The 14,958-nt window shown below is 43.6% G+C and overlaps 1 long non-coding RNA gene across 1 annotated transcript in view; it reads right to left on the minus strand.

The window, feature by feature from the left end:
• The window catches only part of LOC137517920 (uncharacterized), a 90,984-nt gene that overhangs the window by 69,090 nt on the left and 6,936 nt on the right, over positions 1-14,958 (minus strand). Inside the window, exon 2 of the long non-coding RNA XR_011020713.1 lies at positions 841-931. This is a non-coding gene — a long non-coding RNA (uncharacterized lncRNA). The remainder of the gene's footprint in view (positions 1-840; positions 932-14,958) is intronic.

Consider the following 14,958-nt stretch of genomic DNA (forward strand, 5'->3'; position numbering starts at 1 on the left):
TGCGGAGTGTGGGGGACCGGCAGGGCGATGTAAGTTAAGCCTGGCATCTGCCTCCTTTTAAGTGCTCTGTGGCTAAAGCTTTATGACTGAGCCTCTTTAGCAATATATGAACTGCTTTCTTATAAATTGGCATTGGGGCTATTAAGCCAACCTGCTTTGAACTGTTTACAAATAGATGCCTGGAAGTGCAATTATCCACCTGTGAAATGGCGATATGCTGGATCAACATGCTAACGTGAGAAGTGTACCCTATAGGACTAATTGAAGTAGCTACAATGTTTTTTGATATGGGCCCTTCCTTTTTTCTGAGTGCACTCAAAAGTTTTGCGTGAACGGCAATTCGCCTGCAATTTACAGGACTTCCTGGTGTGTACATATATACACTTATAGGTAGTGGTTCCACTGGCATTAAGTCAATTAAACTAGCCTATACGCTGCAGCGGTAATCAATTAGCACTGCTAGGTCTGTGTGAATGGAATTGTGCATGTGAGGGTGATGTGAGGAACTCCGGGGACTCCAATTTTAAGGAATTGTTTTTAGACTTTGGGATGTTGTGTTTGCTGGTATTCAATAAAGTTTTGCATTTTTGTATGGATCAGTGAGGTCTCTGCAAACTTTCCTTTTTTACAATTTTGAGCTAGTCGTTCAAGGTTTGAGGCCCACAGAGAGTGATATATCCTAAGAGAGCCAGCTGGCTCGAGTAACAAAATCGCTCAGTTCCTTTTTGAAGGCTACATTTCTTTAGTACTACAGTACATACACATGTCTTTCTCATCATGTCACATGTCACTTCGGCTATCCTTTAATGCAATTTGAGGTCACGATTGTTTGATACATACTGCACTATATTGCGCTCTTGGTTTCTCCTCGATGTGCTCTCTTCGTTTTTTCAATATTTTACGTGCGATGAAAAGACAAACTTCCACGAACCTTAAAATAAACATTAAAAAGAGCACAAAGTGATTCTGAACGAATGTGAAGGGCAAGGAAAGTTAATAATATTTTCACACATTAATCTGGACATATTTATTCCAAACACTTAAATAGTTTTGCTGTGCAAACGATATTTGTAAATGACGATATTTTATGTCATAATTCCTATGGCAGTTATTGATAATTAGGTTGTATTTTTTGTAGGACCGTAAAAATGGCTAATGGAGTAACCAAGGGATGTTCTCTTTATCCGTAATATTTGTTAGAAGGCCTCTCATACGTGCAAATCATCAACCGTGTGTTAGATTCAGAACAAGCCTAAAATGTGAAACAAACCAGTACACAGAACTGGAGCAATCTTTTACTTCTCTATAGCAGAGCGGGCTCATCCCCCAGGCAATCTAGGCAGATGCTTGGGGCCTAATGGGTGTCAAGGGGCCCACCTGCCATCTTCTCTGACCTCTCTCCACTTCAGCTTACCAAAGGACCACAAGAGGGCCCCGTATCTACTACCTTGCCTAGGGCCCTGTTACATCTTAAAGTGGACCTGCACTCTTTCACAGGACAGAAGGAAAACATGGAGAAACGCACCCTGTATGTATTTAGAAAGTTTAGCTTTAATTCCCCCTCATTTGTGTCTAATCACGAGTTGTAGTTTGATCTCTAAGCAGTGTTACCTGGCTGCCATGGCAGAGATGGCAGATAAGCTCATTGGAAAGTACAGGATGTTTTCATGAAGCAGGAAGTAGACACACTGCAGATTTATTGCAACATTTGTATCAGCTGTAACAAAGAATTTTTGTTTAGTTTAAGGGGTCGTTCACACTTGAGGCGTTTTTTCGCTTTTTTTAAGCGCTGGCGATTTTTCAAAATCGCCCTGAAAACGCTTACACCATTGTTCTCTATGACAGCTCACATCTGAGTGGTTCGTTTCCAAAAGCGATGCATGCGCCATTTTTGAGGAGATTTTGCCTCAATGGAAGGTATAGGAAAAACGCAAACGCTCACAAAATCGCTTTGTGCAGCGATTGCATGAGCGTTTTTAAGAATAAATACATCGTATTTATTCTTTTCCGGATCAAGGAGTTCACTTCCTGACTGACGACAGGAAGTGTAAAAACGCAATCGCTCTGCAAAATCGCGTACAAAAGTGGTTCATAAAAAAAAACAGCGTGCAGCTAATCGCCGGGAACTGGAAATAAAAATTGCCTCAAAAATGCCAAACGCGCACGGACATGCGAACGGAATGCAATGAGAACAAGGCCTTAAAGGGGCACTACAGCGAAAAACTGTAAAATTTAAAATATGTGCAAACATATACAAATAAGAAGTACATTTTTTTCCAGAGTAAAATAAGCCATAAATTACTTGTCTCCTATAACTGCTGATACTTACAGTAGGTAGTAGAAAGTGACAGGTTTTGGACTAGTCCATCTCTTTATAGGGGATTCTCAGGGATATATTTATTTTCAAAAGCACTAGGTGAATGGCAGTAGCTTTGTCCAAATGCCTAAAAACTGTGCAGCGAGCAGGGAGGCTGGCCAGCATCATTGTTTAAATCCTTTTTCGGGAATATCTTTATAAAGAATAAAAGCCTTGCTGAGAATCCCCTATGAAGAGATGGCCTAGTCCAAAACCTGTCGCTTCTGTCAGATTTCTACTACTTACTGTAAGTGACAGCAACGTAGGAGAAAAGTAATTTATGGCTCATTTTACTCTGGAAAAAATGTACTTCTTATCTGTATATGTTTGAACATATTTAAAATTTTACAGTTTTTCGCTGTTGTGCCCCTTTAAGGTTATTATGCTGTTGTGTATCTTTTAGAGCAGAGGAAATTCTGAGTTCAGGTCCGCTTTTATCCACCTCTGCTCTTTAGTATAGAGGAGTGTTTCCCTTTCTTCAAGTCCCCAGAGCTCCACCCACTTTGTGATGTCACTTTCAGCCCACCTTATCCTTGCAAGAAAAATATTGTCATTTCAACTAGACATTTACAGTATATGTGTACGTTCTAGCAACCTTGTCTGTTCTAATTAGGTAACAGAAACGTCCAGAACACTGTTAGTAAACTAAATCCACACACCCTGGACAATGTCTGTGGAGGACGAAACCGGTCGTTCCCATTCTGTTTCATGATACAAATTCGGGAACAACCACCGAAAGGATCCCTACTCACCTTTATCACCCACTTCAGACTAGATAGACTGGGATCTGAAAAGAGCAAATTATGACAGCATTCTGTCAGTGTATCCGGGGATTTTCACCAGCATGGGGTGACAGTGTGCTCTGGATACTGGATCATAGATAGGCATTGCAATTTCAGGTTCGCGAACACGTTTGAGAATGTTACCGTGAAAATGCGCAAACCGTAAATTTGCTGCAAGCCCCATTGACATTAATAGCAGGCGAACATCAAAAACCTTCAGGGCATCTCTGTTGCCACAATTTTTTTAAAAAGGTGTACAAAGTGTCCAACAACATAGAAAGTGACATAGTGCTTCTCTCTTGGTAAATAGTCTTGTAGTCCCTTACACACTCCAATGAGTTCTCGGTCACCATGAGCTTGCTGGTTAGTCTGTGCCCCTCGGTGTTACAAGCCCTACTGCATAGAGCCAAATTAATCCATGCCATGCACTGATGAGGATCAAACAATCCGAAACAGTCTGTATGCATGTTGGATTATTAGGGCTCTGTACAAACTAACAAGCTGACACATCATTGCATTCCAGCGGTTCTGGAGGTGTGTTTAGCTTCTAAGGGTAGAATGGTTAATTTGCATATATTCAGCAGTGATGCTCTGGGAGACATCTCAAGCTCACTCCAACCTGAATTATCACAAATTCTTTCTGTTTTAAGAAAGCAAACGTTTGTTTTTCTTAACATCTTAGTAAGGGGGCTTTTAGGACCATTGTAGCCCCTCACACACTCCAATGAGTTCTGGGTCACCATGAGCTTGCTGGGTAGTCTGTGCCTCTTGGTAAATGTTTTCATAATTTCTGTTGTAAACCTCTTTTGAAAATAAAAGACTCTTTAAAAAAAAAAAAGAAGAAAAGAAAGTGACATAGTGGAGGGGAATCAAGGCCGAAACTTTCCACAAAAAAATTATGTATGTTTTTCATCTGTAAATGCGAAAAATTACACATTTACTAGATTTTTCAAATTAGGGTCTAGGATGGCACCCGTATTATAAAATTATATCCCGCCTCTGTCTGAGATGCCTGAAAAATTGGGCGATTACCTGCCTAAAACATTGTTCTTGTAGCCACACTGGAGGCCTGAAAAATAAGTAATTTACCTGCCTCTTAAATATATATTTCAATTTCTACCTCTGTATGAGACAGAGGCCATAAAATGGGAACTATCCTGATAAATAAATATTTAACTTTCAGCCTCTGCATGAGATGAAGGCCACAAGTAAGTGGCATGCGCCAGGGTAATAATGCGCAACTTCAGCCGAAGTCAGGGCCAGCTCTAGACTTTTTGCCGCCTGAGGCAAACTTGAGGTCGTCCCCCCCCCCTCCCCCGAATGATTGCTCGCATAGCAGAGCAAAGGGGATGGGCAGCTGTTTGCCAGAGGGGGACCTGATTTCTCTCCTCCCTCCTCTAGGGTCCCCATCCGGTGCTCTCCGGTGCTCTCCTCCATGCAGAATAGCAGCGGCAAGGCACTTACATCCAGCTGCCGGCGGGTCTCCCTGTGATCTGCCCTCTGTAGCCACCGCTCGTCTACTTCCTGCAGCAGAAACAGGAATTAGATGAGCACGGCTATGGAGGGCAGATCACAGCTCCCAGCGGCTTCAGGCACAACAAAGGAGAAACCCGCCGGTGGAGGAGGACCGCCGACACATGGACGTCACGTAAGTGCCTTGCCGTTGCTGTTCTGCATGGAGGGGAGCACTGGAGGAAGACCCTAGGAGGGGGGGGGGGGCAGGCTGCTGCCCTGACGCTGATGCCGCCTGAGGAAGTGGCGTCATGGGTGGCCTGGGGCTGGCCAAAGTCACCGGATTACTAAAGCAGCCAGCAGGACCACGGAAGGAAAGAAGAGGATGCCGAGGGACCTCGCGGGATACGGGGAGGCTGAAGGAAGCCCCAGGTAAGTCCAGGTTTCATTTTTTAGCTGCTGCTCAGGGTCCCTTTAAGTATAACTACACTACACTTTAAAGAGAATCTGTACTCTAAAATTCTTACAATAAAAAGCATACCATTCTATTCATTATGTTCTCCTGGGCCCCTCTTTGCTGTTTCTGCCACTCCCTGCTGCAATCCTGGCTTGTAATTGCCATTTTTATGCAGTGTTTACAAACAAAAGACATAGCAAGTGATAGGCTGAGAGTAGCTCAGTGTTGAGTCATACAGAGTGTGCAGGGGTCCTGGAGAGGGTGTGTATAGCTTCTATCCAATCACAAGCAGCACAGCACATTCCAGCCTGACTGCCTGAGCCCGACAGAGCCGACAGAGGAGAGAAGATTAGATCATATAATAGAGATAATACAGTCACTGTGCAACTAGAAAAGGCTGCAGTTAGCCAGAGCACATTAGAACAGGTATAGGAACTTATAGGATAGAAGAAATAAGGATGAACATTTTGTTACAGAGTCTCTTTAAGTTTATTACAAGGGTTGTAGCTGGTAAATATCCAATAATAATAATTATTTCCCCCATTTCTCTGTTCACATCCTTCTACTTTATAAAAGCCATCACAGCAGCCTGGAAGCATGACGTGGGTCTAACAGACATAATACAAAAATGTGGTAGGAATTATGGAAGGTCAGGGAGGTGTTTCACACTCGAGAGTAAGTTTCCCCTGAACATGGCAACGCTCACAAAGAGAGGGAGCCCTGAGCGGCACCACCATTATATCACTTGCTACGCGAAGCCTTTTCTAAGTACCTGAGGTCAGCGCCAGATGCAGCGAGTGGGGAGGGTCAAGTCTTTCCTTCTGAAGAGGCGTAACGTACTGGTTTTAAAAATACAATACACATCAGGTTCTAAGTGAGGCTTTCTAACCAAGATGAACGGATTGCTTCATATGAGAGCCAATTCCCAGAACTCGCAGGGGATAGCTGCACCTTATATCCTTCTGTGCTAATGTGAAATATTATTTCCACCCATTATCTATCTTCAGTGGACTATTATAATGGCCACTAACGGTCCAATACCTATGGAAAAATCGTTTGAGCCATCAGAAATTCTGATCGGACTGGTTGAAAATAATCTCAGTTGATGGGCACAATCGATTATGAACAATTATAAAAATAGTCGTCCAATTGGATTTTTGTTGGATCAAAATTTGGATTTTCTTGATTGGTTGTGATAGATAGGAAGCAAAGATTGGATCGTTGATAGTGTAATGAACGATTTTTCTTCCGATCAGAATTTCTGATCGCTCGGATGATTTTTCGCTAGAAATTGGACCATTAGTGGCCACCGTAATAAAAGATTATTTCCATCCATTATGTATCTTCAGTGGACTGTTCAGATGGCCACTAACGGTCCAATTTCTAGCAAAAAATCGTTTGAGCAATCAGAAATTCTGATCGGCTTGGTTGTAAATAATCTCTGTTGATGGGCACAATCGATTATGAAGGATTATAAAAATAGTCATCCGATTTGGATTTTTTTTTTTTTGGGAAAGTTATACGACAGTCTTCACGTGTAGACGTGCGGACGACGAGAAAAGAGATAAAAGTGAGATTAAAAAATGGCAAACGACAGATAACAAGAAGTTGAATCGTTCCAGTTGTCAAATTGATTTACGAAACGACGGGGAAAAGTCATTTGAAAAATGCAATGTGTACAGAAATCTAGTACGATTTAGCTTTTAACTATCTAAAAAAAGACCTCTCCTTCGCATTCAGAGATTTGTGTTTTTCAACTAACAGTCGCTCGTTTTATCGTGCAGCGTGTATGTCTGTCGTGTGCACGTCAAGACGTATCTTGCCGCCATTTAAAGTTGTTTAATTGTCTTGTCGTTTTTACTGAGCGAGTTTGGTTGAGCGTGTGTATGGGGCTTAAAACTGAAAGCACCTTTGGCAATCTAAGAAAAAGGGGGTGGGGGGGTGTCACCTATGGCTGCTTAATACTAAGGGGCACCCTCAGCTACCTAATGTTGGTGGGCAACTCGCAGGCCCGGTGCACACCAAACACCGCTAGCAGATCCGCAAAACGCTAGCAGTTTTTTAAACGCTTTTTCTTATTTTTATGAAGCGTTTCACCTAGCGTTTTGCGGTTTTGTGTAGCGGTTTTTGTGTAGTAGATTTCATATATTGTTACAGTAAAACTGTTACCGAACAGCTTCTGTAACAAAAATGCCGGCAAAACCGCTCTGAACTGGCGTTTTTCAGAGCGGTTTGCGTTTTTCCTATACTTTACATTGGAAGCAGAAACGCATCAGAAATCCAAAAAATGCCTCACCCCGGGAGTATGCGTTTCTGCAAAACGCCTCCTGCTCTGGTGTGAACCACCCAATTGAGATACATTACCCTAGCGTTTCCACAGCCGCAAGCGGCTGTAAAAACGAGAGGAAAAGTGCTCGGTGTGCACCAGCCCTAAGTGCATAACTGCAGCACAGGATGTGGGATTTGGCCCTGCACTGACGAAGGTAAAATGGCACATTTAGGGCCCTTTTCCACTAGCAATCGCTAGCGCTTGCGCAACTCCCCAATTCTTTTCCGTGATTGCGATCTTGCTATGCAATGCATTGCATGGAAAAATCGCGGTGCGATTGTGCTTTTGTAAAAATCGAATCATGGTAGTGGAAAATACCTACCGCGACTCCTATGTTATTTAGCAAAACCTAGCGACTGAAAAATTGCTAGCGATTTGCGATTTAGCATCGCAAACGCTGATCGTGGAAAAGGGCCCTTAGGCTGGGGGCACACATAACATAACATGAAAGGCTGCGTTTTATGTCATTTGCATATTTTTTTGTGGGTGTTTTTGGTGCATTTGCGTTAGCGGTTTTTTTTTTTATCGCAGATGCATTTTGTGTGCGTTTTAAAGCATTATGCATTTTGTATGTGTTTTTCATGCGTTTTACAATTGCGTTTTGTGCAAATTAATAGGAAGACAACAGGAAGCGGAAATACAACACAAAACAATTTTTTTTTTTACAAAAACGCATGGAAACGAATGACAAATGCATACCATTGCGTTTCCTTTGACTTTCATTATGTGCTTTTTTGATGCATTTTTGCATATAATGCAACTAAACCAGCGTTTTTGAAAACGCACGCATATAAAACGCATATGCATTTTATATGCGTTTTTTCCTGCGCCCCACAGACTTCCATTAACGGCAATAACACAGCATTTTCCGCAACGCTAGCGTTTCTGCTAACTGTGCACCTAACCTTAGGAGAAAGGAACATGTCAGAGGTGGGCTGAAGTGGAGGAAAGTTTTGCCAAGTTTGGCTTCGAAGTAACAAAACAAGACCAGCCGCGGCAATCTCATAAACCGAAACATTGCCTCTGAATTATAAACTAAGACGCACCTCGAGAATACCGGGCGCTTTCTCCAGCTCCATTATTTATTATTTTTCCGGTTTCAGGTTATTAATCTTTAGTTGCTGTGCGCCGTGATTATTACACTAATATTTGTAGCGGCGATATAAAAGGCGGGCAGATATTACAGAGCGCATAGAGAATTGCTCCGCGCTTTTCATTGGAACTCTGTTGATTTTATGAAGCATCAAAGTGGTTTCACCCTCCAGCTAACTCCAGAAGTAATTCCGCTCAGGAGGACATGAAGTACGCCGGCGGATAATGGCTGCCGCCATGGCGGAGGCTGCGCTGAACAAATAAGAAGCAGATTTCTTCCCCCGGCGCCAGGAACTTTTCATTCATATTCATGCTTTCACACTGAAATTATTCTGATATTAGCCTTGAAGAGGCTTCTGCGGAGTTATTTACATTAGAAGTTAAATTACGATTCAACACCTCCGTTATTAGCCAGCGCGTCAGTGTTCGCCATTACGTGTTAAGCAACCTTATTCTATGGAAGGATGTGCGCTCGTATGGCCCCGGGACGGACACCTGCTGTGAACAAAATGCAAAATGAAATGTACACTGTAGTCAAACACGAACGTTTTACATTTAAAGTGGGATTTATAGCAAAACTTTTTTTTTAATTCTCTTGTTAAAGCAGCAGGGACAGCCATACTATCCCAGGGGAAAAAAGCACATATATAAGTAGATAAATACTTGTTCTACTTACATAACACATGTATTGTACTGATTTCAGTGAATTTTGTATAGTAAATGAAGAGAAAACTGTTCCAGGCACTTTCCATCTTTACTACCTCTGACTAAAGCCAATCCTGATATCATTTCCTCCCTTACTCTTTTTTTTACCTCCTACAAACTGCACTGTCATATCTAGCTTGCTTTGTAAAGACATGTGAGCACATCATAGACATAGACATACCTCCCAACTTTTGAGATAAGAAAGAGGGACACTTTAAGGGGAACTGAAGAGAGAGGTATATGGAGGCTGCCATGTTTATTTCCTTTTAAGCAATACCAGTTGCCTGGCAGCCCTGCTGATCCTCTGCCTCTAATACTATTAGCCATAGCCCCTGAACAAGCATGCAGCAGATCAGGTGTTTCAGACTTTGAAGTCAGATCTGACAAGACTAGCTGCATGCTTGTTTCTGGTGTTATTCGGATACTACTGCAGAGAAATAGACCAGCAGGACTGCCAGGCAACTGGTATTGATTAAAAGGAAATAAATATGGCAGCCTCCGTATACCTCTTACTTCAGTTCCCCTTTAAGGCATGCCCTGCCACACCTCTAACCACGCCCCCACCACACCCCTTGTCATGCAAATCACAAAGAATTCAGAATCAAAAGATGTAATTTCATCATTCAAACTAGAATGGTCCTTTATATCATCTTTATATCTTTATTTTCAAATGTTAAAATGAAGGAAAACTATCAATTTTATTGATGGGAATAAAGTTAAAGTCAGTTAAACCCAATTTCAGTAGAAAAATACATATATTAACACAGATCTGTACATCAGTCTTGAAAGAGGGACAAACAAGGAAGAAAGAGGGACAGAGGGATTTGATTCCCAAAGAGGGACTGTCCCTCCAAAAGAGGGAAAGTTGGGAGCTATATCATAGATTGTATTTCATCAGCTTCACACTGAACTGCCCTCAGCCAATCAGTAAGGAGCAAAAAAGTGGGAGGGGAGATACGCTTCCCTCTCCCCGGGAATGTACCAAATAGAGCCAGGCTGACTGCGATACGATTTATTACAGCAGAAGGATCAGTTTGCAGATTGCATAATAAACAGAGCAGTAGGTAAATAGAATTTGATTTTATGGCTGACAAGCCCACTTTAAATTTATAAGACAAACTTCTCTCTATAATTAGCTACTTCATTTACCTACATGACCCCACATGAGCTAGTGTATATAGGGAGTGGGCACAGAAAGCTGGTTTCAATCTGTATTGGAGGAAAACCTGATTGTGAGCAATAGCGGAGCCGCCGCCGCGCAGGGCAGCGTGGAGGCGGCCTCCGCATCCCAGCCGGCGGTTCCCGTAACTCACACGGAGCCGCCGGCGCAGAGCAGGGCGGGCGCCGCCGCGTCTGACAGGATGGCGGCGGGTCCCGCTGCTCAGCCGGCGGCCTTCCATGTGCGGGCGGGCATGGATCAGGGACCTGGCCTCTCAAGGAGGCAGAGCGTCCTGCGCACCCGCGCGAGACGGCAGGAGCTTTATTCCCTAAGGAGGCAGGTCAACTGATCCGACGATCAGCTGACCTAAGGCAGCCAATCACTGGCTAACCTTAGCTCCAGCCCAATGGGCAGGCTGGTGGAGCTGGGCTTCAGCATTTAAGCGCACAATGTTCTATTGTTCACTGTCTGCTGTCGTGAATACACTTGTTGTGTTAGCGCTCAGACCTTAGTATAGTGCCCTGGTGTTGATACTAAGGATTTCACACCTTAGTTTAGGAATTATTGTATATTGTATCTGTGTTTTGACTCCGGCTATCCTTGCTACTCTCTCTCTCTCCGCTATTGTACCTCTGCCTATCTGATTCTTGTTGCCGACCTCTGCCTGTTTACCGATTACTCTTCTGCCTTCCGCTCCTGTACTGCCGCCACCATCTCTGTTGCCGAACCCTTGCCTGTCTGACCTTCTCCCTTCAGTGGAACGTCTCCCACTGGAGGGTTATCTCTGAGGCTTGCCTCTCCGAGACGCCTGCCCCAAGCAGACGGTTACTGCTGGGGGTCGGGATTCCTCACTCAGCCTGGTTAGAGGATCTCACTCACGGGGTTCCCATTCAGAGGTAACCACACCTCTGAGGAATTACCTTGTGGTGGACATTTCCACACCATCTGATATATTACTGTCTTTATTGTGTTCTTTTGCTGGTGTCCAGAGGTTAGCAATATATCGGATTATCGGTGATACTGCAGATCATCAATAATCGGGTATATATCGGATTCTTGGTGATACTGCAGATCGCCAATAATCAGATTCTCTCTGCGTGCTGACACCAATCATGACACTGATCCTGTAAAAAAAATGATCCACGTTCCTTTCAGATTGTCACATTGGGCATCGGTTTTTCATCTGGTTTTCAGGGCCGGATTTCTAGAAAGGCCACCAAGGTCCGGGCATTGGGCGGCAGCTGGCTGAGGGGCGGCTGGACATGGAACAGGGATTGCTGCATATGGAAGAAGAGGCTGCAAATGGAATACAGAGGTTACATCCTCACAGCCTTAGATCACAGCCTGGGGGCCCATCTTCCAACGGTCATGAAACAAGTGTGGCCATCATTTCACCTTTCAGTGCTCATCCCTTTCATTTGCCAATAGCTTAATCACTACTAATCACAATTAAATGATCTGTATCTTGTTTTTTTCACCACCAATTGGGCTTTTTGGGGTTGATATTTGTTTTCAGTAATTACTTTATTTTCTGTGCATTTTAAAGGGAAATACAAGGAAAGAATGAAAAAATACACTATTTCTCCAATTTCATCCCCTATGGTTTTAATATAAACACTCCTACTGTGCATAAAACCCACACATTTTACCTGCCTATTTGTCCTGGTTATTACAAGATTTCAATTATGTCCCTAGTACAAAGTATGGTAACAATATAGTATTTGGAAATAAAGGTGTATTTATTTCTTTGGTGGGCTTTCTTTTCACTATTTTCACATGCATGGGAATGCGGGAGCGCGCGCGTGCACGCGCACAGCGGCAGCAGCACTGTCTGACTTATAAAAACGTCTTGGAGCCATTAAGAGGCTCTAGCAGGACGTTTTTATAAGTCAGCATGTCATTAAGTGGATAATCTTCACACCTATTACAAGTGTAGCCACAAAAACACCTCATCTGAATGATGGACCTCTTTATTGGAGGGAGCCAAGTTTAGTAGTTGGGGACCACTCGCAGCTCTGGGCCCCCCTACGCTTGCAGTGGTGACTCCCCTGTAGTTACGCCTCTGGAAAGGAGGCTAAGAAGAGAGGCGAGGTTGGCAATTTACAGTGTCCTTTATTAGTAGACCTAGTCTAAAAATCGTAGGTAGTGTAAGAAATAAATAATGTGTCTTGTTCTTCTCTGGAAGCAGAAAACTTTCCCTGATTATCATACAGTATCAGCATGCTACAATCTCCGCTGCCCCCTTAGCACTTCTGAGCTTGCCTCGCTGCCCCTCATCTTCTCATGATTTCATTTCTCCCTCTCCCGATACTGTGGCGAGTTTATCTGCAGCTGCCTAGCTTCCCCCCTCCATCTCCCTGGGTTTTCTGTCACTTTCTATCGGAAGCCCACTGCTAAAATGCAACTTAAGAAGAAACATTCAAGCCTTCTGTGGTTTCTGTGCCAACACAGACCTCTTCAGCCCTTGCCGCGTGCCAGATGGTTGCCCCAAGCAAAGAACCTGTGCCCCGTTCATTGTGTCATCACAGATCTATCCAGTGTAACGGGGAAGGGAGTAGGACGTGCAGAGTCACATCGAGACCTCGTCCCCAACCGATAATCAACCACTCTTGTCACTGAGATCTGCCACGGCTATGTTTAGAATATACTATTTATAGAAGAAGTCTAATCAAAATGCAGACGCTCAATAGTAGATACCAGTATTTCTATGTGACATAGATTATTTTCATCTTAGTCTTTTTCTTGTAGAAAGTGAAATAGCCACCACAGGTTCAGAAGATGCTTCGGCCATAAGTAAAAGTATTCAGACAGACCCTGCCTCAACCAGTACAGATGGCCCGAACCTCCGATTTTAGATTCGCGAACCCGGTTCTGGAACCTCCGCAAACGTTTGCGAACCGCCATAGACTTCAATGAGGATGCGAACTTGTAAAACTAGAAAAAATTATGTTGGCCACAAAAGTGATGGAAAACATGGTTCAAGGGGTCTAACACCTGGAGGGGGGTATGGCGGAGTGGGATACATGCCAAAAGTCCTGGGGAAAAATCTGAATTTGATGCAAAGCAGCGATTTAAGGGCAGAAATCACATTGAATGCTAAATTGCAGGCCTAACGTGCTTTCACACATCTTGCATGTGTATACATCAATCAGGGAGTGTAATTCCTCCCTCCTCCCCTCTTGTCTTCCAGGGATTTGTAGGATGTCAAAAGCCAGCCATACATTGGCCAGGAATCGAACCCAGGTCAACTGCTTTGAAGGCAGCTATGCTCACCACTGTACCACTAACACTACATGCTGAAGCCAGCCTAGCATGTACCATTGTGATATACCCAAGAGAAAAATGAGCTTGCTTAGGGATTTGTAGGATGTCAAAAGCAACCTCACATACATTGGCCAGGAATCGAATCCAGGTCAACTGCTTTGAGGGAAGCTATGCTCACCACTGTATCACCAACGCTACATGCTGAAGCCAGCCTAGTATGTACCATTGTGATATACCCAAGAGAAAAATGAGCTTGCTTAGGAATTTGTAGGATGTCAAAAGCAACCTTACATACATTGGCGAGGAATCGAACCCAAATCAAAACGAATCGAAAACTTGCAACCACCACCTGCAGGAATATAACCGTCTGCAATCAGTGTCCCAGGTCTGTTGGTGCAGATGCTGGTCGGTCACTCTCCTTGATAAGTTGTGAGGACTAAAAACAGGCGCTTACGTTCGTGACCAAAAGTTCTACAGACATTTGTATTGGCCTGAGGAAGCGGGCCAATACATGTGAAACGCGTTGTCTACCATGCATTAATAAACATTACTTTTTCCATTAAATAACGGTTTGTCCTTCTGAGACGGTAAGAAATTACGCTTCTCATACATACAACATCTAGTATGATCATATCATCAAGGGCGCCTCCACCAGTGTTTTTAGTATCTGTGATTTATTTGAACAGGTGATTAGTAGGGATGAGCGTTCTGATTTGTACCGCTGTTCCGAATGGTTCAGAACAGACCTCACATTTAAACTGATGTGCACCACTACGATGGCGGTGGTGGTTGCTGCCTCTTTGCGCAGCCCTTGATGTTGCGTTTCAGCTCTACAGCTACGTCCTCCTTCGGGCTGTGAAAGAGAAAGTAGCTGTAGAACTAAAATGCAACGTGGATGAAGACGGCAACAAGAGTGAGGTCACACCCCGTGTCACCGCAGTGTGAATAAGTTTACATTTGAGTTCTGTTTGGAAACATCGGTACAAATTAGAATGTTCATCTCCAGTGAAATTTGCATTTTCACCTGACTAAAAATGTTGCAAAAATATAATGGAATTTTCACAAGATATGCATTTTTGTGGGCTGTGGGCTGGAGGAAGCCCCAGGTTAGTGGAAATTCTGATTTTAGAACCTGCTCAGAGTCCCTTTTAAGAGAACCTGAGATGGAGGGAAAGAAAAGTTTTATACATACCGAGGTCTTCCTCCAGCCCCCTCCACACAGATCGCTGTCCTCTGCAGGAGGTATTTTCTCAAATTGACCACAGAAAGTGCTCTGATCCGTGGCGCACTACTACACAAGTGAAGAATGCTCTCGACGATGGGAGCACGATGTGGGAGTGCGTTCGGCCGGACTGCGCATGT

This window comes from Hyperolius riggenbachi, chromosome 5, assembly GCF_040937935.1.
Source record: "Hyperolius riggenbachi isolate aHypRig1 chromosome 5, aHypRig1.pri, whole genome shotgun sequence".
Lineage (NCBI taxonomy): Eukaryota > Metazoa > Chordata > Amphibia > Anura > Hyperoliidae > Hyperolius > Hyperolius riggenbachi.